The sequence below is a fragment of the Blennius ocellaris genome (assembly GCF_963422515.1).
Source record: "Blennius ocellaris genome assembly, chromosome: 11".
NCBI lineage: Eukaryota > Metazoa > Chordata > Actinopteri > Blenniiformes > Blenniidae > Blennius > Blennius ocellaris.
The window spans coordinates 22,785,140-22,811,110 of NC_137660.1; the positions used below are offsets into that span (position 1 = coordinate 22,785,140).

Sequence of the window (25,971 nt, forward strand, 5' to 3'; positions counted from 1 at the left end):
GTTTAATTACATATATATAAAAATTCAAAGTAAGCTCCTATCATATGTCTATGTCTTCTAGTGTTTTCAGTGGGGGCTATAAAATGATACTCCTGGAGTGATAATAATGAACTTTTCCCTACTTATATATTTCGCATTGATTCCTTCATAACTATTACAGCCACTAGAGGTCCCTCTAATGTAACCTAGGAGAAGCAGCTCTTCATCAATGACACTGATAGAAACGGATTAAAGGGCATTTCAGTTTGTAGGATTATTGAGAGGCAGAAGGCTCACATGTCATTGACCAGACCTCATAACGCAACTTCATGCAACACTTTGAACCTCAAGAATCACACAGCTACAACGTATGTCAAAATATAAAACTAATATCACTTTGAATGTCATCCACGTATGTAGCTGGAGCAATTGGAGTAAAATGGTCAAATGTTGCGGTGGTGTTTATACACATAGGGCGGGAAAAAAAGGAGAAGACGGAGCCATCACACTGTGGGTTTTTGCAAGAGCGCTATCCTGAATGCACAGTTTTATGAGACAACAAAATGTGCTTGCTCCTATTTCATCTGGGACAGCTCAAAACCTAACCACACAAACCACAACAGTGATCACATACTATACAAACGCACCCTTGAGCACACTTTTATACCAATGCAGTAGAATAGGAGCCCGTCCAATGGAGGACACCTTCCCAAAGAAACTTTACCTTCTTTACTTCCATCCTTTGAAAGATGATTTGTGTAATTTATGGGTCCTGTGCTAATCACGTGGAAGTTACATGGACACTGTTTTGGCAGAGTGCATTTACCTTTCATACTATACAGTCCTTCTATTATGTGTCAGTATACAAACAAAAAGCTTTAAATCATGTTTCCTTTTGGCAGTATAAGTAACTAAATATTAGAGCTACAAAATCTAAATTTCTATTACAGGGTATTATTCGAAACTGGGACTACACAATATTACATGAACGTGAGATTTGCGAAAAAGTGTGTTAAATAGATTATGTTAATTTCTTTGTACACAAGATTTTGTTCTTTAAAATTAAAGTGTTTTTTTTCTCAGGCTTGTAATTTATATTAAATCTGCATCTGTATTTCAGATCGGCAATATTTCAGTTGTGAATCAATTCTGACTTTGCCCATGGTAATTTTTTTTTACTTTGATTTGTGTGTTTATGTGCTTCTCACGTCTGTCCAATGGGCAGCAGTACACAAACTTTCTCATTTTAAAATAGACTGTGCATTTCATTCATCTTAATAATTTTGTATTTGCAGATCATAAAGGCACAATACATGAAAACACAATTGTTCTTTTTTTTGCAATATGCACATTGTTAATTTTGCTATAACAATATATTTGCAACCATACTGGAAAGTATCACGTTTTCCTTTTTTCATTCAATCTATTGTTTCTGCGGTGCAGCTCACAGTGTCTGCACTAGGGAGTGCTTTCTCATGGCATAGAGTCCATTGTCCATCTTTGTTGCTGGTACTGGGCTTGACTGTCTGTCCCACCACATGATGCAGAGCTGGATATCAAATATTAATTCCCTTGCCCTCAAAGACTTGTTTGTCCTTGAGTGTGGCTGAATGGATGCAGCGGGTCGAGCTATGGGATGGCTGCAGAGCACTGAGAGACCGCAGGGACAAGAGCACTTCAGCCTGACAGAAGGTTTGAATTCACATGGCAGCCTTCTGCTTAGAGCCTTGTCTCTGTATAATCTTCAAGACTTCCAAATGTGAGCTCATTTTGATATCAAGAGGTAAGAGCAAAGTAAGTTTTTCATTGTAAATGTCTATTTTATCTGTATATATTGCAAATAAATATCTTGAAGTGAATGTGCTTTATTTTTGTTTGTTTTTTTACCATTTCTTCTGTCTTTCTGAGAGCACATCTCAGAAAGAAGATTTTTCAGGTTTTGGAAGCAGACTAATAAACTGTCAAAAACCAAAACCAAAAACAAACTTCCAGGAACTTCACAAGAAGAGCACATCACACACGTTTTACCTCCCCTCCCGCATCCTGCCCACCTTCTGTCAAATTTCTCTCCCATTATTCCTCCCTTCCTTTCTTCTAGCCTTTTGTTAGAGAATCACAAAGTGGAACGTGTCTTTCGGATGCTGTGCCATGTTGGTTTCCGCTGCACAAACTGATGCCGAGTCAGAAAACGGCTTTCCAAATTGCTCTCTCTTTTGGTGACGCTTGGCATAACCTTTCCACGACAGAAGGCGTGTTTGTTTGAGCGGGACTTCTGAAATGACACTTCCCGTGTCGTGTTGGTGACTCTCTCCCTCCTCGTTCCCCCAAGCCTGACTGTATGCGTTCAGGCTTGCTGAATTTCTAACCTGGCCTTCTCTGCAGCAGTGAGGCAGAGCTGTGTGTTTAATTCAGCAGTGACCCAATTTGCCGCATGCAGCCGGCTAGCCTGGTTAGACCCTCTTAGGAATTCTTCGGCGACACACCACTCAAGCGAGGCAGATAGCGAGCTAACCTAATTTCCTAAAGCATGAAGTCCTGCCAAATTACATATGTCTGACAAAAAACCCCCACTATAGTTTCTGTAGTTCTCGACCTTTACTGCACCACTTTCACATACTCAAGTCTGTGGCATTGCAGTCACAATGTGTCGCTTTCGTGATCTCTACTGAGTTTCTCCTTTTGCGCCCCCCTAATGGGACAGTCAAGCCTCGCAGTCTGCTACTGAGCAGCATCCATGGATAATTTCAGCTGCTTCTTATTGTTCCAATACCAGAGCTGGCAGTTCACCCTGAAAACCCAACGATAAGCGACGCGCAACACCCGTGACATCCGCTCGCCCAGAGAAACAAAAACGATTTGCTCGAATTGCCCTCGAAAATCAGGAGAAGGAAATAATTTCAAATGTGCAGGAAATGACCCCCACTTGAATATAAACAGCAGGGATATAAAACTGGATGAAATGATGACATGGTAAAGACTTTTACCATGGAAAGGAAATTGCAATGTTTTCATTTGAGCAGTCACATTATGTATCCAGAATGAGAATATGCTTTTAATATACATGCACAATTTTATAAGGAAAGAGAGAATATAGGAAGGAAATAATATAAGCGCATGTAATTTCCTTTTGAATGAGAGATGAAAAGTGTACGGAATCTTAACATATAGACTGGATGATGAATAATTTCTTAAGCAATCAGCAAAACACAAATTTTGAAAAAAAAAAAGGTTGGGAACCACCAACCAAAACAACGAAACCTGGTTATTCCACAGAGTGAGAGAGACTGCTTGGGAAAAGTCCCTCAGTTTGATTTTTTATCAGCTTTTATTGGAGTAATAGTGGTGTTTTGTTTTTTTTCAGTATCATTTTTAATTATAATTTCAGAATGTTATTTTTAGCTCATTTAAAATTGCCTAGTCAGTTGAGATTGGCTCATCAGCAACCATCATCGTGTTGGACAAAGTGTGTTACAAATTAAATTAAAATGGAACATTGATAAATGGTCACTCCCATTGGGGTGTTCCTGCAAGATACTCATGACATTATGGTAGTGTCCGGCAACATTTGCATGGAAACTAAAGTACACTGTCATGAGTTCAATCAAGTCAATAGTAGATCATTTGTAATTCATCATGCAAAAATGAGTAATAGATGTGTGATAGAGCATTAAAAATATGTTAAGTTTCAATGTTAAAGGGTATTTTTAATGGCTTCACTGCACTAAAGCAACAGACGGTCAAATGCCCAAACAGATGAACACGCATATGGATAACACATACAAAGTGAAATTAGAGGTGGGACAGGCCAGCTGCTTCACCACTTAATTCATTGCCCTCTGCTGTTCGGATCCCGAGCTCAGCACACATTATCCAGATGCTAAAAAAGTGCAGGTTTGTGTTTTTGTGTTTGACAGGGACATTTACATGCTTAAATCCTGCTGTGTCAAGGTCCTGTGCATTAGCACATTATGTTGCTAAAACAAACAAACAATGCAAACAGTGGCTATGGTGCATTTAAGGGGAAATATTCTGAAATTTAAAAAAGTGCAACGGCGGAATAAAGCAAAGGAACAACTGTTCAGCAGAAGAAAACTGTGAGAGTGCTAATTGGCAAAAGGTGATGGATTATGCAGCATTTCTTTCCAAGTAGAGTGTCAAACAGTCACAACGTACTGCATTAACAGTATCACTGATGGAGAATTTGAGGCCAAAAGCACAAGAAAATCTTTTCATACATCTTGGTGGCTCAGTTGTTCACGTTTCACAAAACAGCACAAGCCTGTGTCGTTGAAATCTGCTGGACAAGGAGGATTTTAACAACGCATTTTCTCTATTATACCAACCTGCAGTAAATGTTCTTCGAATGAAGCTTAATTAAATGATATTTGATTGATTTCTGTGTGGATTTTCCACATTCTCCCATTGACTGTGTGACACAAATGTCAAAACATTGAAAAAAGCACAAGTTATTAAAATGAGTTTCAGGTTTAACTAATTTGGTTAACTTAATACAAAAGGTAATATTTTCCTGATCATGCTGTCATCATCATCATCATCATCATCATCTCAATTGTTTGTGTTGGTATATTGTATGTTTGCAGGTTAAAGCTGCATAATATCTCAATCTTCTTTCCAATAAGACATTTATAACACTCCTAACTCCATATTGTACATTCAAAACAAGGTGAACACTCTTTCAAATCCACAGCTTGGTAAAACTCAAATACAAAGACATATAAAGTGCATGTTCTTGATCACAATAGTTTTTATAGGATATGAACCAGAGCAAAGACACAACTTCAGGTGCAGAAATATTGATTTATTTTTTTTTTAAACATCAGGAACCTTCAGTGGGTCTCTGCAGTTACGACGTAGCATTTTACAAAAGAGAGACAAATTGTAAGGAAATTGTGAAGAGATTGAAAAATATTGATTACTGTAATCGCAAGATCGCAATTTCCTGGTGACTCTGATATTAACATATCAATAACCTGAATGCGAATCAGTAACTTTCACTTCTTACTTGCGAGTAGATGTGTTTGATTAAAAAATAGCTTCTGTGTGTTGGTGCTTTACATTCCTTAAGATCATTAAGTTGATTGAGTCACCTCGGGGCTCGATTCACTAACATCCTGTATAAGCATACAAAAGTTCACACAAACACACTGCACTTTCAGGTTTTTACTTTACATGACAATTATTTACTGGAAACTATCATATCATCAGGATTTTACACGTCTGTCAAGCTCTAACCTCAGAGATCCTATCGGGCATTGAAAGTGTTGAAACATTTACATGGATCATTATTTACACGAATAATCCAAACTCACCTTTGCAGAGGCTTAATGTCTCTTATCTGTATTATATCGACATTGCATTTTATTTTCATAATATATACCTTTTAAAAAAAAATAAATGTATGATTCCTGGTAATGTGTATTATTCACTGCATAATTCAAACATTAATAGAGTTTTACTGCTAACTATCTGCATTTTGTTTTTTCTTTTTGTCATTTCTGAAGTGGATGAGGATAAGAGTAGAGGTCATTATAGGATCAGCAGTTTGATTTTTGAACTACTGTTAAAATGTCCTTTATGGAGACACCTGAAGTTCTCCCAGAAAACTGGAAAGAGCTTCGCTTTACAGCTTTGCTTCTTATGGCATGTGTGAATGGTTAAAAGTGGTTGAAGATTTGAGGCCAATACACAGAATGTCCATTTAGTTTTCTCCAGTCAAGAAGTTCTCACCGTATTCTGGTCAAGGGAGAGAATTTGCTTGTGACCTGTAGCTTTGATTTTATTTATCATGCTTCCTTCCTTCTGTGTCCGTTCCAGTTTTGCACAAAGAAAATCTTATGTGCTGCTAACGAAACGCTTAAATCGGGGAAATACAAGCACACAAGCACAAAGTGTGCCAAATCAGAGCGAGGACACAGGTAGAAAGCGCTTTTCTACCTCTGATTTATTTTCCGCAATTCCTGTGTGAGTAAGACCTTCTTCAAAGACTTTTCAAAATGTAATCCCACACTGTTATTGACAGCCTATTGTTGCACAGCCCTGCAGCTTTGTTGGAAATGTGCTGTGTCGTCCTTGACACATCCTCGTGCTGAAAAGTGAAAAGGACTTGAATATTATTCACTGCCAAAACAGCATCATTAACGCACACTCTCTGAAGGACCAACCCATCATTATACCTCAGCAACAACTGTTTGTTTGACTCTGTGACAAGACAAACCGTCCTTAAAATGTTTTATATCCGTTTCATCTAGACTGGGATTATGTGGGATGGAGCTCAACCGTCCTAACAGGGAGGGAAGGCAGACGATGTCCAGAAAAGTCTACACTCACCTGTGCACAGACAGGCCTTAACCCTCCTCCAACTGGAATCTTCTCAATGTGAGGCCAGATTGGTCAATTGACCAATCACATTGCTCATTATTGGCCGTAGTACAAAACCAGAAGTCCAAAATCCGATATTTCGCTATATTTCAGCAAATAAAGATAATTTCAGGCAACATTAGACACTGGCAAATAGTGATAGCGATTATACACATATTTTAGAGGCTTTGAGCAACACGTCCGCTATTTTTTGGCCGACATCTCCGAAAATTGACCGTCCAAATGATGGCTCGCTGCCTAAAGCCATGGGCTATACTGAGTAAGGAAGATGAATGGATGGAGTAATCATTTCATGAACTGCAAATAATAGTGCTTGTCAGACTGGATATTAGAAGTGAACTAACATGACTGAATTAGGAATAACATCACACACATTGAGAATTGCCTCATTTCCTCGTAATGCCATTGGGGACTCAGTGCAGACCCGAGGAAGGCACATGAACAGGGTGGCATTTACAAACCACTTCTTTCATTAAATTTCTTCACTTTGAAAATAGCAAGAAGGAAGTCAAGCAGCTAAAATCGTCCTGTTCAGCCAGTCATGGAAAAAAAGTGGGTCTGCATAACATCTGTTGAGGCACAAATTGCAGGTCTGGTAAATGCCACCAACACACCCCTTCATTTTCCGTGCTGTCTAACCACAATACATTGATTCTGGAGTAACTCAAGGTTTGATTCACCTTCGGAAGTATTTCCTTCCTTCTTGTCTTGCTGGAATAATTGATTTAACACTTTTTTTTCTGGTTATCAAATTAGCATACAAGTCCCGGTAGTCACTTTGGGTTGACTTTTAAACCTTTGAGTCTGCTGTCTGATGTTGTGCTTTGACATTCAGATCCCAAGAATTTAAGCTATTTAACCTTTCAGTATCATTAAAATTAAACAAATGAATTGTAAATTAATTATGACTAACCTTTCAATTCACTTTGACTGTGTGCATCCTGCTGGGGTTAAAATCTTCAGATTTTTATATTTGCATGACACCCGTTTCTTTATTGGGATGCCACTTATCGAGGACAAGATGGTTTGACACATGACCAGGAAATACAAAAACAATGAACTGGACTCGGTTGGAGAGTAAGTTTTAAGATATTTCAAAGCAAAATTCTAAAATGGACTGTGCCGAATCCTGGCACATATTTCTATAAAGTGAACAGCATTCACAGTCTGAATCACAATTTCTGTGGCAACACTGAACGTAAATCCTGCCATGAGCATTTTTTTCACCTCTAAGTATTAAATGCAATGCATAAGCTATGTAATTCATTCTTGTGGTGTAGTTTCTTGGTCTAGATTGAAACAGAAAAAAAAAATATTGTCACATCTTGCTCAGTCCGCTTCATTTTGCATTGATTTTGAAGAGATGACACCAAAAACAACAAATATTATCTTGCTTATCTGTGCTTGCAATTTCACCCGAATGTGCTAAAGTGTCTCAGAGAGTCAAAAACAAAAACAATGATTCCTCATTTGCACGCACCATCCGGAATCTGCTGTCACATCCCATATCTGGTCGGCGCTGATGTCTTTTATATATGCTGTGTTCAAACTTCAACAGAAACACATCAAAGTTTATTTGGAAGATTGCTTGGTGCCCATGGGCATTCGGATCAACTTGAATCAGACTAACAAAGTAAATTCCCCAGAGTTTGTTCATTTAAAATGTAATCTCTGAACCAAATTAAGAGAACGCTTAAAGAGAATAACGTTGTGCATTACATTAAAATACAATGCATTGTATTTTATCAACAGTGATAAGAATACTGCAGTCATGAAGAGCAGAAATAAGAAAAAGCTGATCAACCATAACTGTTTTGTATCAATCATTTTGAAGCAATGTGATACTGTAACATCAGTTATTTATGTAATTTAATGTGTTAGAAACAGACTACCATTATGAAATAACTAAGTAAGAGCGTGTCTGAGGTTTCCGTGGGCTTATTACTCATCACTTGTGTTGTAATTCAGTTTCTAACCTGCTCAGCGAGTTACCCAAAGCAGCCATCTCTGCTTAAAAGCAGACTTGATTTCGCTTAAGTTCACCAAGTCCTGTTTACTGAGGGAAATGCACCCCAATAATCTTAAACGAAGTCTCTGATTCAGATTAATAACTATAACCAATTTAGTGCGAATAGCTTTTAGTGCTAAATGGTTGGAGAAATTGCTGATGCAGCTACTCTGTTGGTCCAACCTGTGAAAAGGGGAAGGAGATTTATAAGAAGTTGAACATAACAAGAGATTGTTTGGCCCATTCTAATGATTCCACTCTGTTGTGTTTTTGTTTCATTTTAAAATATTAATTATACAGCTTGGGATTAAAAAACCACATATTTACTGAGTATTTTGGCCCCTATCAACAGTCATACTACTACCACACATACTTTATTGTATCATTGCAGGCTGCTCCCTTCAGGAGTCAAGACCTTAGTGAAACATCTTTCCCCTTGTCTTTTCTTGGAAGGACAGGGATGGAAACTACATCTTACTCTGAAATCTTACCTATGTTTTTGCATCAGTGAGCGGAGTCTCTGTCTGACTAGTGCAGGGGGAGGTCATGTCTCCATGATCAGGAAGATACAGGAAGGTGTTGAGCGTGGCGGCACCGGGGTGAAGACGTCAAGATACAACACTTTCACTGCTGCAGACCTCTAGTGCTCACCGTGCATGACAGAAAAAGAAGAAGGGGAATAATGGGGGGACAACCAAAATGGTGAACCTACTGTGCTAACTGCTCTCTCCTTTCTTAGTGCATTATGAAGACAAGCAATTAGCACTTCGCTCATCCTGCTGGGCTCCACATCCTGCTCACAGCAGCAACACACTGCTGCGAGGAGGAAGAGAGCTCCTGCATGCCTTCACTGTCTGAGACACACACATTCACCCAGTATACTCATCCCTTTCTTTTTTCTTACTTTCACTATATGTATTTTTAAAGAGGACATTTGGTTTCCTTCTGCAGTCTCTCCTCTCTCTGCCCTGCTTGCTGTTTATCTTTTTTTTTTTTTTTTGGGGGGGGGGTGATGGGTTGTCATAGCAACAAGGAGGAATTGACCCTCCTTTCAGGCTCGGTATATTACCTCTGCTTTGTCTCCACACACACACACACACACACACACACACACACACACACACACACACACACACACACACACACACACACACACACACACACACACACACACACACACACACACACACACACACACACATGCATATTCTGGCTTCTTGCCTGCAAGTTCTACAAATATCCTCATCTCTGTTTCCAAAGTGGAAAAATGTTGTGATCTGCTAACTGCTAAGGTCACAAGGAATTTTCATTCATTTGAAACCAATGTAGTTGGGACAGTGGTAAAGTGGTGTACACCAAAACTGCCATACAAACTGCTAATTGATTTTGGACTTCTCCCATACTGGACTGTTTAATAGCAGTGAGATCACAATGCAATTCGGCCGCATGAATCACTTAATAATTGTTACCCAAGCAAGTTTCAATGCACTTTCATTTGTTTTTGATTATGACTGAAAATCTTATAAAACTGATGTTTTCATACCTGCTATTTTTAGGTTGACCCAGTTGACTGCTGTGTGACAGGCTTGGTGTGAACATAACTCTTGCACTCAATAAGACAGCCTCACAAAGACCAGCCTAAAGAGGGGGTCTTGGTTTGAAAGCAACAGCACCTTGTGTGCATGTATTCAAGTACACAAGTTCAAGATAAAAGAGCTCCTGTAGTTGGATTAGCTGTGTGATGATGGACCTCCCAAAGTGTGGCCGCAAAATCATGGAATGACTTGCCTTTCTTAATAATCCTAATATCTAATAGATGGTTATCATTCTGGTCTAAATGTGAATTCCAGTCTGTACTGCAGTAGTGAAAACACTGTGAACTACCATAAACAATTTTAGAGACAAGAAGCAGTAGTTATTTCCTGCTCGCCCTCTTTTTAAACCAAAAAGTAACATATAATAGTGTGTAAATACTGAGCTTTTAATATCTAAATCAATTGCAACAGATAGCTTAAGTATCCGAATATCCATTGTTTTGTATTGATCTGCACATCTCTAAATGGAAGCTCAAATTTGAGCTAACTTGATACCGTCAGCTAATTTTTTCAAATGTGACACATCTTCCTACTCAGCTAAAAGTAGAACGGTTAGATTACATTCAATGTTTGTAGCCAAAGGTCAAAGCCAGAAGAGGGAACTTTACACTTGACATTATATTCGGTAAATGCTGTCACCACATACTGTATACAATACAGCTGGTTGGCAATGGCAGGACATTTTATTCACTTTGCCAGTATTACCTTCATTGTCTGAATTATCTAACTTTTGTGAATAATATCAGTCAGGGGAACGAAGGTGTGTGTGCGTGTGTGTGTGTGTGTGTGTGTGTGTGTGTGTGTGTGTGTGTGTGTGTGTGTGTGTGTGTGTGTGTGTGTGTGTGTGTGTGTGTGTGTGTGTGTGTGTGGCCACCAGTGAGCTGTTTCATCTGATAGATGAGGAACAGGAGTGATTTTCACTGAGCTGTCAGTTCCTGTCCTCAGACCCAATCCATCACGGCAGCCCACCTGGAACACGCATGCACACTGCCACAAACACACATATATAATAATTTGGCACTTCGCTTAGCATTCTGTCACATTTTTGTTGAAAGCAACAGCAGTGTCTTCCTTTATGATCGGTTCTGCTATTGCAATATTGCTGTCTGTAGCGCTGGATTAAAGGATCACGTTGTTACTGACTGGGCTGATGCCACTATAAGCACAGGCAGATGTTGTCATTCGGAGACACACAAGACGGCTCAATACCAGTGATTAACATGACACCATTAGAGCAGGTGAAGCCACAACATTTGGCGACAGTCATATCTTGAGATTTTACTCAATATCCTTCTTGGCAACCGCTTCATTAAAACATGAGGGAGGCTCTTTCTTTGCATCGGGAAAAAATCCCGACAACCAGGTAGCATCTCTACATCATGATGCCAGTGCATTGAAAAGTGGGTCATCAGTGACCACAGGGTACTCAGAGTTGAGGCAGTCGGCCACATTTCCTCATCATGTCTTCCTCTCTTGGACAATACCTCAGAGGACAAATGAAACATACATATCACTGAAATGAAAAATGCATTTGCATATATATGATAAATTTGACATGCTTGGAGAAAATTAATGTTTCTGAATATGAAATGTGACGCTCCGAGTTGTACTGTGACTAACTTTCTTTCTTTCTTGCTTTTGAAGGTCACAAGATTGAATGATTCAGAGAGCTCGTAGCTACTGTATTCCTCTAAAAGTATATGAAGTATGAACCCTGTCAGGGACCATCTGATCCTCTACGTGTCATACCGTCAGTCCTTGATGGTTCCCTTCCAAGCGGTTCAGAAAGTGGCTGTGCTCTACTTTTCAGTGAAGGTTAGCAAGTTGCGCAGACCTTCACATGAATCAGTCACAGTTTTTCTTACACAGCTGCCATCTACATTTCTGATGTGTCTTTCTTAGTCTGTACACGAGTTTATATGATTCCACTGCAGGGGGAAAAAAAGGTCCACTGCTTGGCAAAGCCACCTATATATAAGATGCTGCAGCGTAGTACACCTGACTCCTTAAAGGAAATCACACAAAGTTTTGAGTTTAATCTAAAGTACAAAACATCAGTCCACTAGACTGCAATTGTTATTCCTCAGATTTCCCATCAGCACACCCAAAACATGTCAAAAGCTTGTCCCAGAGCGAACACAGCCGGACACACAATCATGAATGTAAATGGCGTTTCTGGATCATGACGAACAGCCGGAGTACTCCCATCCCGGCACAGCAATACCACGCAAACTCGATGCAGAAAGTTGGGAATCAAACTTAGGTACTCTTTCCATGATTTGACAGGGTTAAAGTCTAAACCATCTTGCCAACCAACACATCCGCAAAACCTGCTAATAACGAATCAGTAGGCAAAGAGTAAAGGTATTGGCTGAAACAGCTTTGAAGCTCTATGTTAAAAATTGGTTAAAAATACACTTCATCTCACAAGGTGCTTTGCGTGGGCACCTTGAGAACAAGGGAACTCCAAACAGTAAGTGCCTGAGCCTAGAATCAAACAAAGGGCTGGTTCTGTTGTTCTGAAATGAGAGTGATATGAACTAACAGCACAGCCTCCCTTTAACCTCTTCATCTTCTGTTGGTCTTTTTCTATTATGGGTTTGCCACAATGTATTGATTTCTTCCAATGCCTCCTATCTTCTATATGTTTCTTCATCACGTCATATCAAGCTGGTCTCTCATATTCCTACCAAACCGTCCAACACAAGTTATCCTTCTAATGTACTCTTAATCCTGTATCCAATCCATTGCGGTCGGTCCCAGTGAAAACTTCAACATCTTCAGGTCAACCTCCTATAGACTTTCCCTTTAATCCTCGCTGAGACCCTTCTACCACAGATCTCCACACTCATCTCCACCCTGTCTACCCTGCCTGTACTGTCTCTATGTTTCTTTCACACCTTCCATGGCTTGGCAGCCCATGTACTTGCGCTTCAATGCTTCACTATTCACTTTCGCATATGTGCCATTAATGTGACTATAACAAATCAATCAATATTATAACATTCTCAATACTTGGATAGTGCAAGCCCTTGCAAGTCATCAAAAGAGAGCCAGTAAAAGTTAATCTAAACATCTGATAAAGGTCAGAACCATGTCAATATATACATATATATATATAATCACTGTAATAGCCTAAGGCCTCTGTCCAACATCGAAGCCTGAGGATCTTTTACGATACATGATGATAAATCATGTCCAAGTTAATGAGCCACTGCAAGAGAATCTGTACCATGGACTTCTCACCCAAGAGGACTTCATATTATCAGGTACTGTTCCAAGATCTCAGTGGATGAAATTCATTGTAGGCAGCCTGAGATGTGTTGCACGCTCTATTCTTAATAGAAACCAGAGATCTGGATCATAATTTGTCCTAATGAGAGGGATACTCTCTGCCGTCTATGCCCCTCCTCAGTGACAGACGATCCCCTGGTGGAAACAATAATCCATGTGTCTGTCTTGAATGAAGTGATGAACCACAGTAGATGATCATCAGTGACTCTTATCTATTTTCTGTCTCGACGGAGAGTGGGATGATGTGTAATCATCATCAATCTGCTGGCTGAACATAATAATGTTATTATTAGAGGGTGTGTGGGTGCACATGGTACAATGGGTGTGACAGTGTGGAAACAATGTGCGTGTGTGTGGGGGTGTCTATACAGATGAAGACTGCCTATGTGTGTGTGTGTGTGTGTGTGTGTGTGTGTGTGTGTGTGTGTGTGTGTGTGTGTGTGTGTGTGTGTGTGTGTGTGTGTGTGTGTGTGGGTGGGGGGGGGTCTATCCTAATGATGAGTAATTCTCGGCGATGGTAGATAATAGCGGCATGTCACATTCAGGTGCCTGACTGCACTGCAGATCAGACCATTTGAAGTCTATTGGCAGCATCTGCAGCTCCAATCAGCCATTTGGGGAGCCCTCATTTGCACAAATGGTGTGTTATGGTTCCTGTTATGGCCAGATATGCTCCTTCCCAAACCAGTAATTGACTACCATTGCCCACAATGTTGTGTTTTAATACGGCGTGATGGTGTTTAATGGCAGATAATAGAATGTCAACACGTCAAACAAGGTCAGTCCTGCATGTCATGTTGGCCCTCACTGTTGTTCACGTTAGCAGGTAGCACCCTGGAGCATCGATGGATTAATGAACTCACCAGGAAAGCCATGGGTATCCTACCTCAAATTTACATCTGTAAATTCATAAAAGTGTTTTCAATATTTTGTTCAGAGATCATTTCAATAAATAAAGAAACAGGATCCAGACTAGGTGATTTTCCAGCGTGGCATCTGACACTGTTATTTACTGTAATGGAGGGAGGAGCCGTGCCCGCCCACTCCACACCAATTTCTACCAACCATGGATGACGGTGGCGAGTGGAGAACGTATGAGAACGGATCTCATATGTTCTGCAACAGTAAGACCATTCCATCACTCATGATGGAGAAGTTCACTTCTAAAAGAGACTTTTGGACTAATCTATGGTTGTGCACAACTAAATTAAGGGGTCAAGGATGCAGCAACCCTTTATTATGGCCAGATTTTATTTTCTTTTAGCATTTTTTATTGGGGGGGGTGAGAAATCAAATGTTTGTATTCGTCAATATTTGTTCCAAATGTATTTGGAACATTGAAACAATAATTTTGTTTTTAAAAAGATAAATACTCTATGTGAAGTCCTTCATTTTTTACGGCTTAAGACTAATTAGTGATTCTGTGTGAATATGAGATTTTTACCCTCCAACCAGGACATTACTCTCGAACTGTGGTGATCCCAGACCTTGAATTTTATTTGTTGCAGTTTTGTATAGATGCATTAATATATTTGTTCTAATTTGGAGCATCAAAGCAATTAGCTTTATTCCAAAGAAAATGCTTTATATATGGGAATAAAGACGCAAATTACAAGATGATATGCTTTGACTGAAAAAACGATTATTTGTCTCAGTTGCTTTGGTTTCTTTACAAATCAGAACATAAAAAACTAGACCAGACCTTCGTTACATTAGACTGAGTGCCAATTTGCAGAGGATGAAGAATGGGATTGATGTAAAACTCAGTGCATAATTCATTTGTCAAGGTAGGAGGTCCTGGAAGAGTCTTGGGAGGCGCTTCACTCCTTATCCAGGAGGCAGAATCACCAGGTAATTTTGAGAACTAGTATTGTTGCTACTACTGTCGAGTGCATTGTATAGCCCTGGATCTCAATTCTTTTCTCTACATTTAGAATCTTACTGAAACCCTACAACTCCTACTGGACAAGATAAGAATTTCAGGTACTTATCATTTAAAGAATTGTAGCCACTGTCATCAACTTTTACACTTTTGCACTTTGCACGTTGCACTCAGCCTGGAGGTCACCCTCGGGGTTACATATTTGAGACTTTTTTGGGCATCCAGGCAACCAATTATTATCATGTTACCACATGTTTTATGTTTGCTTTTTTTGTGTGTTCATGGCAAATAAATTCTGGTGTAAAAGTGACTATCTGTTCCTGTCTGCGATAAGTCTGTTTCCTGTCCTCTGAGTCAGAACTGAACACTGAGAAGCAGCATTATTATGCACCTAAATGCCTAAAAAAAACCATTATATATTTCTATATCTACATAATGGAATCTGGAACAAAATCAGATATTTGGGTGAAACTGTCCCACAGCTACTACATTTACAACAAACAATAACGGCAGTGTAGTTTTTACAGATACAATGTGTTTTGTCTTTTTTTTTTCTTTGTTTTATTTAAGTTAGATCAACTAACCAAAAATGAATAATTTGACCAGTTCACTTCAGCCTGAATGGAATCTCTCCCTGCAATCAGTCCAAGAAATAACAAGGCAGCAGATTCTGATACCAGTGAAAACAGGTCATTTGATGCATCCTAAAGCTCAAAAGTGACTCAGAGTTGCCGCCCGGGGCACAAAAGAAGCATTGGTTGACTCTTACGAACTGTCCCTTTAAAGACAATCACATGACTGGTATACCTGTTGTCATGGCCTCCACTGAGTAATGATTAATGGAGCTGCCTGACAGCTAGAAAGAATAAAAAAAATAGCTGCTGTGTAGTGGAAAAAAGGAGAAGGTTAGGCAACGACATGCTTGAGAAGTTTGACTTGAATGTGAGAAGAAATTGAGAGAAATGAAGATGAAGAGGCAAAGAGGGGAAAGTGAGTTTTGAGTGTGTGTGTGTGTGTCTGTGTGTGTGTGTGTGTGTGTGTGTGTGTGTGTGTGTGTGTGTGTGTGTGTGTGTGTGTGTGTGTGTGTGTGTGTGTGTGCCTGTGTGATCAGGAAATGGTTTTTAATCATTGTTTGCTCCCAAGTGCTTCCTCTAACCCCAGGCTTTTCTTTCTCTGCTCTTTTGTCTCCTCCTCATCCATCTGTCCTTCCTCCTCCCTCCTGCAGAAACACTAATGAAAAAAAAAATCCCCCTTTTATTTCCATAGGGGACTAAAATGTTTCAATTATACTGCCACTACACCCTCTTTTCCGTCTCTCGGCCTGTGAAGTTGGCATCCGCATAAGAGAGAAGATAAGAGAAGAAGAGAGTGGAAAGGAAAGGAAAGGGGAGAAAAGTTTCCCTTTATTCAGTTTTAGATGACAAGTGAAGCCGATGGGCTGCAGGAGGATGAGAGGCTGCCAGGCGGAGAGTTAACAAGACACACACACACACACACACACACACACACACACACACACACACACACACACACACACACACACACACACACACACACACACACACACACACACACACACACACACACACACACACTTTCAGCAAATCTCACAAATGACCTCAGAGATGCATATATTTCCGATAAGAAGAAGAAAAAAAGCTGAATTATTAACTGTGCTCAAAGCTATATTGCAATATTGTTCCACATGGAAACTCACTGCTAAAGGCTTACGTGGTGTGATACACAGAGATCAACCTGAATGACACGAACGCTAGAGTGTTCGTGTCAATGTTTATCTGACCTTGTCAATATTTCTGTCCGGCTAGTGACTTACAGCAACACAGATACACACTATCGAAGTAATACTCACGGGAGACGTGGGAGGCAGTGTTGAAATTAGAAACAAATAACAAATGAAAGAATTTGAAGAAATGCAGCTGGGCGACACCTTCAAGTCTAACAGCATCATTAACCGACCGCAACACTGACTTATCATTATTATCATTATCATTACTATTATTATTGTATTATGATAGAATGTATTATTTCACTGTAGCTATATCGAGTTGCACAGAAAATATTAAAAAAGATTAACAACCATCAAGCCTTACACGAAGATCCCACTCAAAAGGCATTGATGGTCTTATTTCAGACCTGGGGTTCACAGGGCAGAAGTCAGGTGCACAACAGTCAATTAAAAAACATGTCCAAAACCAAAAGTCAACAAACTCGCTCTGCTTCAGAAAAGCTTCTGGTGGAAAAACCTCGAAAGGGATAAACATCATCTGCATAAGTGTCTGTGTCTATCACAAATCATGACGTTATAACAATATGGAACAACAATATAACTCGAGAGGTCTTTTGCCACCAATTATTCATCCTGAAGGGGAAAAAAAAGAAACTGAATTAATCATTACCGCTAGCACAGGGAGGAAAATCTGACCTCCATGCTCTCTGGGTTAAATCTCCATCAAAAATCACTGAGTGACGCCATGGTTACAATTTGGGAGGCAATTTCTCTCAGGCTGAAAGGAAGAAAGGATGAGCTGCAAAACAATTCTCTGGGTGATGCAATGTGGGTGTTCGTCTTTCGGTAACAGATGTTGTACTAGATGCCAGCTGCGAGGTGAATATTAAATGTAACTCCGCAGTAAGTCGCTCAAGCGTGTCGGTAATACGATAGCAGCTGTTTTGTGACAGCTGAAATGTGGATGCAGGTGTGACACGAGGCAAATAAGATAATACAAATTAAAATCACTCAATCACAGTAAGACTCAAGACTGGCGAATAGTTCCACAAACTACAAAAGACGTGTATACAATATTACAATCATGCATGTCAGACTTCAAAAAGTTGGAAAGAAAATGTGTTTGAAATGTTACTTTGACTGAAAAAACCCCACAACACAATGACCAGTAACGGATGCAGTCAATAACACTTATTAGTGAATATGGGGAAATACAGTCATCAAAACAGCTCCACGTTGCAAAAAAGAAATTCTCAGATGATTAAAAAAATAAAGAAATATGAATTTACAGTGTCATACATCAGCAAATTATAGAGCGAGATATATGGACTTTAAGTAACTCGATCAGACCTGATTAAAACTGCCTCATGCTCACATGATGTGGAGTCATGTGCACACATCACCAACAGCCACGGTTCAAAGTGTGAAGTATCATGAGGTTGATCCATGAAGTAAATTGGATTCTATTTTTTAAAACACGGATGTCAGTCTGATCAACTTATTCGGTGTTAATGAAAACAATGACAATCCGATTTCTGAAAACATTCAATCAGATTTACAAAAAACGTGACCCCAATAAATGCATCTAGTGTACCCCCTCCTTTAAGTTGCCTCTATGAACTCTACTCACTATCCAATGCAAACATTACAGTCAGCCTCGGGTTCCCCCGTTGTGATCTATTGAATCCACCCAATGGGGTCCTGGTGCTAATTAAATCAAATCAGCATAGGTAAATGTTAAAAGGTATCAGCAACAACCTCCCCTCCCACCAAAAGATTAAAACATTTAATATTTTTGTAGACTCATTCAAACCACCAGAAGTGAAAATGAAATGGTAGCAACCAACCGACTACGTAGACCATAGTCCCATGACTTCAATCCTCCACATCACTTGGCTTCCAACTTGCAAGTCGAGAATATCCAAAACTGCCAAATCGACGGATGGGTGATTCTGAGTTTGTTCTGTTCTAGGAGCAGTCACTGACAAAGGATTAGACATTCGTTAACGAACAACTGTTAAAAACATGCTGAAGCTTCAAAATCATGACAGCAATGTTTGCTGACATATTGCATATGGTATGTTTCTTGAATTAAATTCCACATTTTATTGACTTTGCACTTCTGTTGGGAATTTTCATTCAAAAAAAAAAAAAAAGGACAAGGCTCGGACAAGTGCCTCAATGGTACACATGGACATGGAGATATTTCACGGTCAATCAAAGCAATGAGTGGGCTCATTTCTCAGGTGGGATTCTTCAGTGTCAAATATTAAGAGCTGAAGACCAACAGTTGGAGGAAAGTGTATTTTGGGAGCAGATGAGAGTTGTGGTGACAACAGCAGGCGACCAGTCCTTGACGCTGCACCCACTGTGGTCGCCAGCACTGTAGCATCCTTCATCTGAGCAGAGGTAAACTGGCATCGTCGTTCCAGGATGCTGGAAGACAGCAGGGAGCCGCTCACTTTGGCTTAATGAGCCGCTGTTCAAGCAGAATGGATTGTCACTGGATTCTCATTAGTTAGCGGATCATTTTGGTCTTAATGAATGCGTACCATTAGCTCAAGACCATGCTGCTTCGCCATCACACTTGACAGTAAGAACAAAACTACAAAGCAAAGTCCAACCGATGTTGTGCACGTTTCTCCAAATTACAACTGTATTGTATTGTTGTGTGACACTTTAGTTGTGCTGTCAGGACTATGTGGGTCAGTGTAATCATCACTGTATGTCGTACTCAAGTATAAGTCGCATCTGTTATGAATAAGTTGCACATGTGTATAGAACACATTTATTTTTCAGGGTCAAAGGACCTCAAGCAGCAGCTGCTGTTCCAGAACCATCTGTGAATTTGTTCCTTTAGCTCTTCCAGCCCATGATTAGCCTTCTTTCGTTTCCTCACCAGTTCCACATTCTCTCCTTTTCTCCGGTACCTCACAAGCTGTGCTGACTGTCGAATGCAGGAGATGGAGGTTTTTATGGTTTTTCTTAATATGCGTCACACTGATGAGCCAACCAACCAAAGAAAGTTGTGGTATTGTCTGAAAAATACAGTAATATACTCAGGTTCAGCTGAAATACCACCAGCTAGTGGGAAGAAGGTGCTCTATAGTTGACAACGACTTGAAGGAGCAGCTATAACAAAGCTAAAATAAACATGCCGGCAGTAGATGAAGCTAGGAGTAAATTATATAGAGAGGATTAATGCGACGGTGCTAAAGCACCAGAGCTGTGATCGATACCAGTGTTACTTATAGGTAGACATCTTCAATGTTGCTGTCGGGAGGACTCAGTTAGTTTCAAGACCATTCGGCTCATAAGACAAAGAATGACAGCAGCTCTCTAACAGGTTAGCTGAAACTACGGTGATTGTGACCACTAATGTTATGACAGTACATATTTACTGACTTGTTAGTGTCAAAAGTGGTCATTTTTCCAGTAAGATATCGCTTCATAATGTGATATTACCAACGCTTGTTATAAAGCAAACCTCACTCATAGATCCAGAAACACCTGGCGAGGCCAACGTGTTAATTATGCGGCATGTAAATGTCATGTCTGAAGTGCCCCTGGAGCATAACAGGAGACCCCTGCTCCCCTCATAACACACATACAGGTGGCATTCACAGGAACGACGCAGATAGTGCACCTCCACCCCTGTGTGGAAGCTCTCTAATGTGGCTCATTAAAAGAGAAAAAGTCAGGATTTAGCAGCGGCTGATGGATTCTTCCCCCCTATATGAAATGAAGCATATTGAAGAACAAACACGGAGCAGCTTTTCTCCCGATCATCAGCACTGCCAATCATCCCAGTGTGGCTGTGCTCACCATGGTAACCCTGCATCTATTTCATGCCATGGCTCCCTCTTTCAAGTGTTACGGGGAGTACTTCCTCGACTCCTGATGGTGTAATCCAGCATCAGGCACATTTCACAGCAAGATAATGACTGAACGCCACTCTGTAAACCTGCAAGGTCACATTTGAAGAGCCTAATTGGTTTTTATTTTGAAAATCCAGACCGTCGGAGCGGGTTGTGATTGCGACGTGCAAAGATGAAACATATGTTGCTGGCAGACTTCCGTTCCCATCACTGGGAACAAGCGTGTGAAATGAATATAGGGATTATAGAAAGGATTACAAGGTCCAGGTTGAGTGCGAGCCTGATAGGCTGACTGTGCCATCATTGTTCACAACTTCTGCACTAAATGAAGAATTTGCAAACAATTTAAATTGCTGTGCAGCACAAGTGCAAAAAGTCAAGGCCGGTTCTGGGTCACTTTGCCCCGCAATTCACTCCTCTGAAACTACCAAAATACACTTCATCTTTACAAAGCACACAGCTGAAAACATTTGGGCAACTTTCCAAAAACCGCTCCCAAGGTGGAACTTTTTGAAAGTGTTTGACTCCTTGTCGACAGAGAAAAACACGCCTTTTCTAGAACACTGCAACTCTGTATCCGTGTAGATGGGAGATAACACAGCTTTTCATAAACGCTCGAATCCCATCTCTGTTGGAACTGAAGAAAACACAACTTCTTGAAAATGAGCCAACTTCGTCTCTATAAACGGCACAAAATGCTACTTTGCTGAAATGCTGCTACTGTGTGAGTTGGGCGGGATCCACATTTTGATACGGTTAGACCTTCACATCTTCCCAGGGTATACTACTACTATGGGTATTACCATCACTTATTAAAAATCAGTTATGTGCACACAGTTTCAGAGCAAAACATTTTGTGATTTAATTTCAGAAAACGATTAGTTGTTTTTTTATGCTGTTGTGCAAATGGGGGCTTTGTTTTTTTATGCAGGACGAAACATGTCGTGTTTATATGTTCTTCCCATGCTTTTATAGGTTTTCTCTGTTTTCCTCTCACAGTCCGAAAGGCTGTGATTCACTGAGATCTTCGGTCTTCAAACCAAGACTCCATGATTCGTGAATCAACCCCAACCCCCGACCCCCACCCGCCACCCCCCACCCATGTACCTAAACCAATCCAAACCACAGCACACACAATCCTGGAGTGCGATCCATTCAGGACACAATAACGCTCTGATCTCATCACTGCTTGTTTGCTGGGATCCCAGAGAGGATTTCTCCCACTGCCCCGGTATTTGTGGGAGAGATTGGTTGAAAAGGTCAAGTCAGTGAATCAGTGATTGCTTCTTGGGCGACGAGTCTGGTTTGAGTGATTAAAGGTTTTACTTCATTCCCGATTGCTTGTTTAGACTAATAATTTCTGCAGCTTTCCTCAGTTTCTCATAACATCAATCAATAGTTCCAGGAGGGCTACAGGTCCTCGTGTGTTGATTGAAGAGATTGAAAAAGGGAAGGGGAAAAGCAAAAATTTCACGATATACAGTAGTTTGTTTCTCAGAAATATGAGCAAGAAAGGAGCATGGAAGTGTGGAAGAATGATCTCTCCCAAAGAACCACCAGCATGAAGACTCTCAAATCAAATTTTTACGAGTTTTTCCAGTTTCTCTAGACTTTTTTCAAAAATTTTGAGTTCTTGAATTTTCAATTAGAATTTTCACAATCACACTCTTTTATAATTTCAGTTATTTTTACTTAATGCAGTTTTAAAGGATATGTGATATTCTAACTAGTTTTTTGTTTTTAAATCAAATCTTAAATTCATTAGGGACAAGAAAAATCTAATATAGAGCTCTTTCTGCCCCTTTTTAGTGCTGCAACTTCATCTAACAAGAGTATATGCGGCACTTTAACTGGTACGGATGTGAGGCATGTGTGATTGGCTGCAGGAACTGTCACTCATTCATAGCATGACATAGCGGTCCTTTGCTCAGAAGAAAAATACAAATATCAACCAATTGTAGAGCAGTCTACAAACATCCAGCAACCCACTGTAGTGATCCAAAATAAAATACAGGGTCATTTGTAATTACTTTTCCTGTGTAAAGGTGACCATGCATCAGAAACCAGATGGAGAAATATATTTCTTTTAAATCTAAAATTAAAAATGCATCGATGTGACGAGTAATGAACTTTTATGAAAGACTGTAAAAAAAAATCAGCGCTGGCTTAGATAACTCTTCAGGTTCATTTCAATAGTATAAAAGAGGGGTATCAATAAGTATGTCTAAGTGTGATTTTATTTTTTCTTCTTTCAGACCCATCATGCAAAGCTTGAAGTTTTCTAAGCTGAAGTGAAAGAGGAGACTTTGGTCTCATTCATTTTACATCTTGGTTTATGTGATTCAATTAAATTGATAATATTGGGTGTGAGATCTCCTCTTGAAACCTAAAATGCTCAGTCGAAGTGAGATAAACTGAGATGAAGGGAAATGAATAGTCTTTCAACTGGTTGAAAAAAGTCTCCCTCTTACCGTTTCAGTCACCTGCCTTTCAGAATCCCTCTTATCAGTTAAATTGTTCCTTCGGTTGCTGCAGGGATTCCTGCACATGTCACTGATAACACACATCTCTTTTAGCCATCACCTATCCCACACATGAAGTCATTATTCTTTTCCCCATTAAAATTCAGGGTTTGACTTTTTTTCTTTTATGAGAGCAGCTCTGAATTAGACGTCTTTTCTCCTTCTGTCACAGACCCCTCCAACATGGCGTCTCATCTTTTTTCATTCACTTGCATGGATCAAGTGCAGTACAGATGGATTGATGTTGAACTTTTAACTTTGCAGATTCTCATGTTGCCAGAAAACATTTAACGTACTGAAATGCTGTTCACTTGAAAAGGTTGATCCATAATGATTTTATGTCAAAGAGCTTTTGTTCATTATGCACCTGTTACATGGAAATGCAAGAGGAACCAAATACACATCTCAAAACACATGTAATAGGTTTGGATCGACATTTTCATTATTTTCTCTTGGTTACATTGAACAAACCAACACAAATGGATTGGATGTGGGTCTTGTTAAAATCTTCCATTTAAACTAGACTTTGCAGCGTTTTCACTGTTTCTGTCTTTTGTCAGTCACACACTGAGAGCTCAGTTGGTTTGACAGAGAAGATCCAGGGATGGAGGAAGGATGAGCGATAAAAGCGACAGCATAACAGACACGATTATGGCAGCAGTACCAGCTGTGTGAGACATCAAAGGAGGGACAGCAAGAGACAGGTAGTGATACTAAACCAGGAGAAAATAAAGGAAAAGGAAGCTGAGTGAGAGTGAAAAGACCCCCCGCTTACCCACACGCAGCTCAGCTTGTATTTCAGCCAAAATGTGGTTCGGATGTGGCGTCCCGCTACCAGAGCGCCGAGGCCTCAGTGCAGATCCCACTGAGAAGTCGGGGGTGGGTGGGGTGTATGTGTGTGTGTGTGTGTGTGTGTGTGTGTGTGTGTGTGTGTGTGTGTGTGTGTGTGTGTGTCTTTAGATGTACTGTATTTTGAAGGTTTTGAATATTACACAAAAGCTAAGATTGAAGAATGTCACAGAAATTTGATCAAAGATGACTTCCAAATCTTTGATTATGACTGAGTCTTTCCATCAATCCCATTAAGATCCCTGCAGCATCAGACAGCAGCAGGATCTCTGCTTGTTTCTTACCTACTACTTGAGCACATCCTGAACCATTTGAACTGATTTCAAAGACACTTTTTGTTCTGATCTCGGATTATCTAAAATAAATGGTACACTCTATGAATTGTAGACAAGGAAAATATTCTGGAAAATCATACTCTAGGATATCACAATAATGAATTTTACAAAAAGGAGTAAAACACTTGAAATTCTGACAGAACGAGATTAAAAAGGGAAAGAAAGTTCACCAGTGTATGATGTGCTACATGGGGGCAAAATATGAGGTTAATTCACAACAGAATTGTGCATGACGATGATTCGAAATAGGATTAACTGAAGACAAATGTTAGAAATGCAACAAAGGAATCAACACATTTCTACACACTCAGGGGGATTGTCCGAGCAGGGCTCAGCAGAGCAAGTGGAGAAATCTCTAAAGACCAGATAACCTTTAAAGAAGATAACCTCAATCTAATGACAGTGACTGCGTCTAGTGAAAATTACAACCATGCCAACAGCAAATCATTTTCTGGCTTGGATTACAGGAGACATGATACTACTGAATAATAGTTGAAGGATTAAAGGCTTGTTTGAATGCTTTTTTAACAAATAATGTGCATGTTTAAAGAAATATTTTTAAAAGTCTTTCATTCCAGAAAGTTTAAAGTGCCTCAAATCAAATAATTTTCTCCTCTTCTAGTGTTAAAACAGGCTTATGAAAAAGAGAATTATATATCTAAAGGCAGCGGTGAGCTCCTGTAGGTTTCCATAACACAAAAATATCCAGAGTGAACAAGTCAAAAACAGGGCACATTGATTTTAACCAGGCAGAGGGCAGAAAGCGTCAGGTGAGGCAAGCGTTTTCAAAGGCCGTCTTAACTCGCAGCCTTTGATCCAAATCCAGAAGACCAAGACGGTGAACAAAGAGACTTCAATCCCCTCCGCTCTCCTCCCTCCCTCCTCCCTTCTTTCTTCTACAGGCCACCAAAAGAAACCTGCACTGGGTCCTTTTATGCTTTTCACTCCAGTGTTTCTATCACATCACTCCCGCGACATTAACTCCTTCACAGCCACAGACGGAGGAACTGATGGCTGCAGGAGCCATGTCACGGTCAGCAGCACACCTTTATCCAGGCCCTGCAATCATGTAGAATTTCTAGTGAATGTGGTAATTTTTCACGACTTCCTCTTGTGGATGAGATAAAAGATGCTTTTTGCATTGTTAAATCCAGCAGCTTTTGGTGGTTGGAGTTTCTGATAAACTCTTTTTAACAATATAATCTTCTCCAATGGTATACTGTAGAAGTCTCAGATAAATAAATCAGTTGTTCTCAGCGAGTCCAGGATCCAGACCCTGAACATCGAACATTCAGGGTCGAATACCAGGCGAATATCACTGGGGGGGTTCGAAACCCCCCCAGTGATATTCGCCTCTACGAGTAACAACAAGTAGCATTACTGCCTGCTGGCTTCAGCTGAACATTTACCACAGAGGTCATTACCACACCAGGCAACCCTCCAGCAGAATGTCTGCATGTGTGTCTTCATCACATCCCCCTGC

General features: G+C 40.1%; 1 protein-coding gene across 1 annotated transcript in view; it reads right to left on the reverse strand.

Moving 5' to 3' along the window:
- Nucleotides 1–25,971, reverse strand: part of necab2 (N-terminal EF-hand calcium binding protein 2) — a gene marked incomplete at both ends in the record, with an annotated part of 130,133 nt that overhangs the window by 85,862 nt on the left and 18,300 nt on the right. The gene's annotated exons all lie outside the window — the stretch shown is intronic.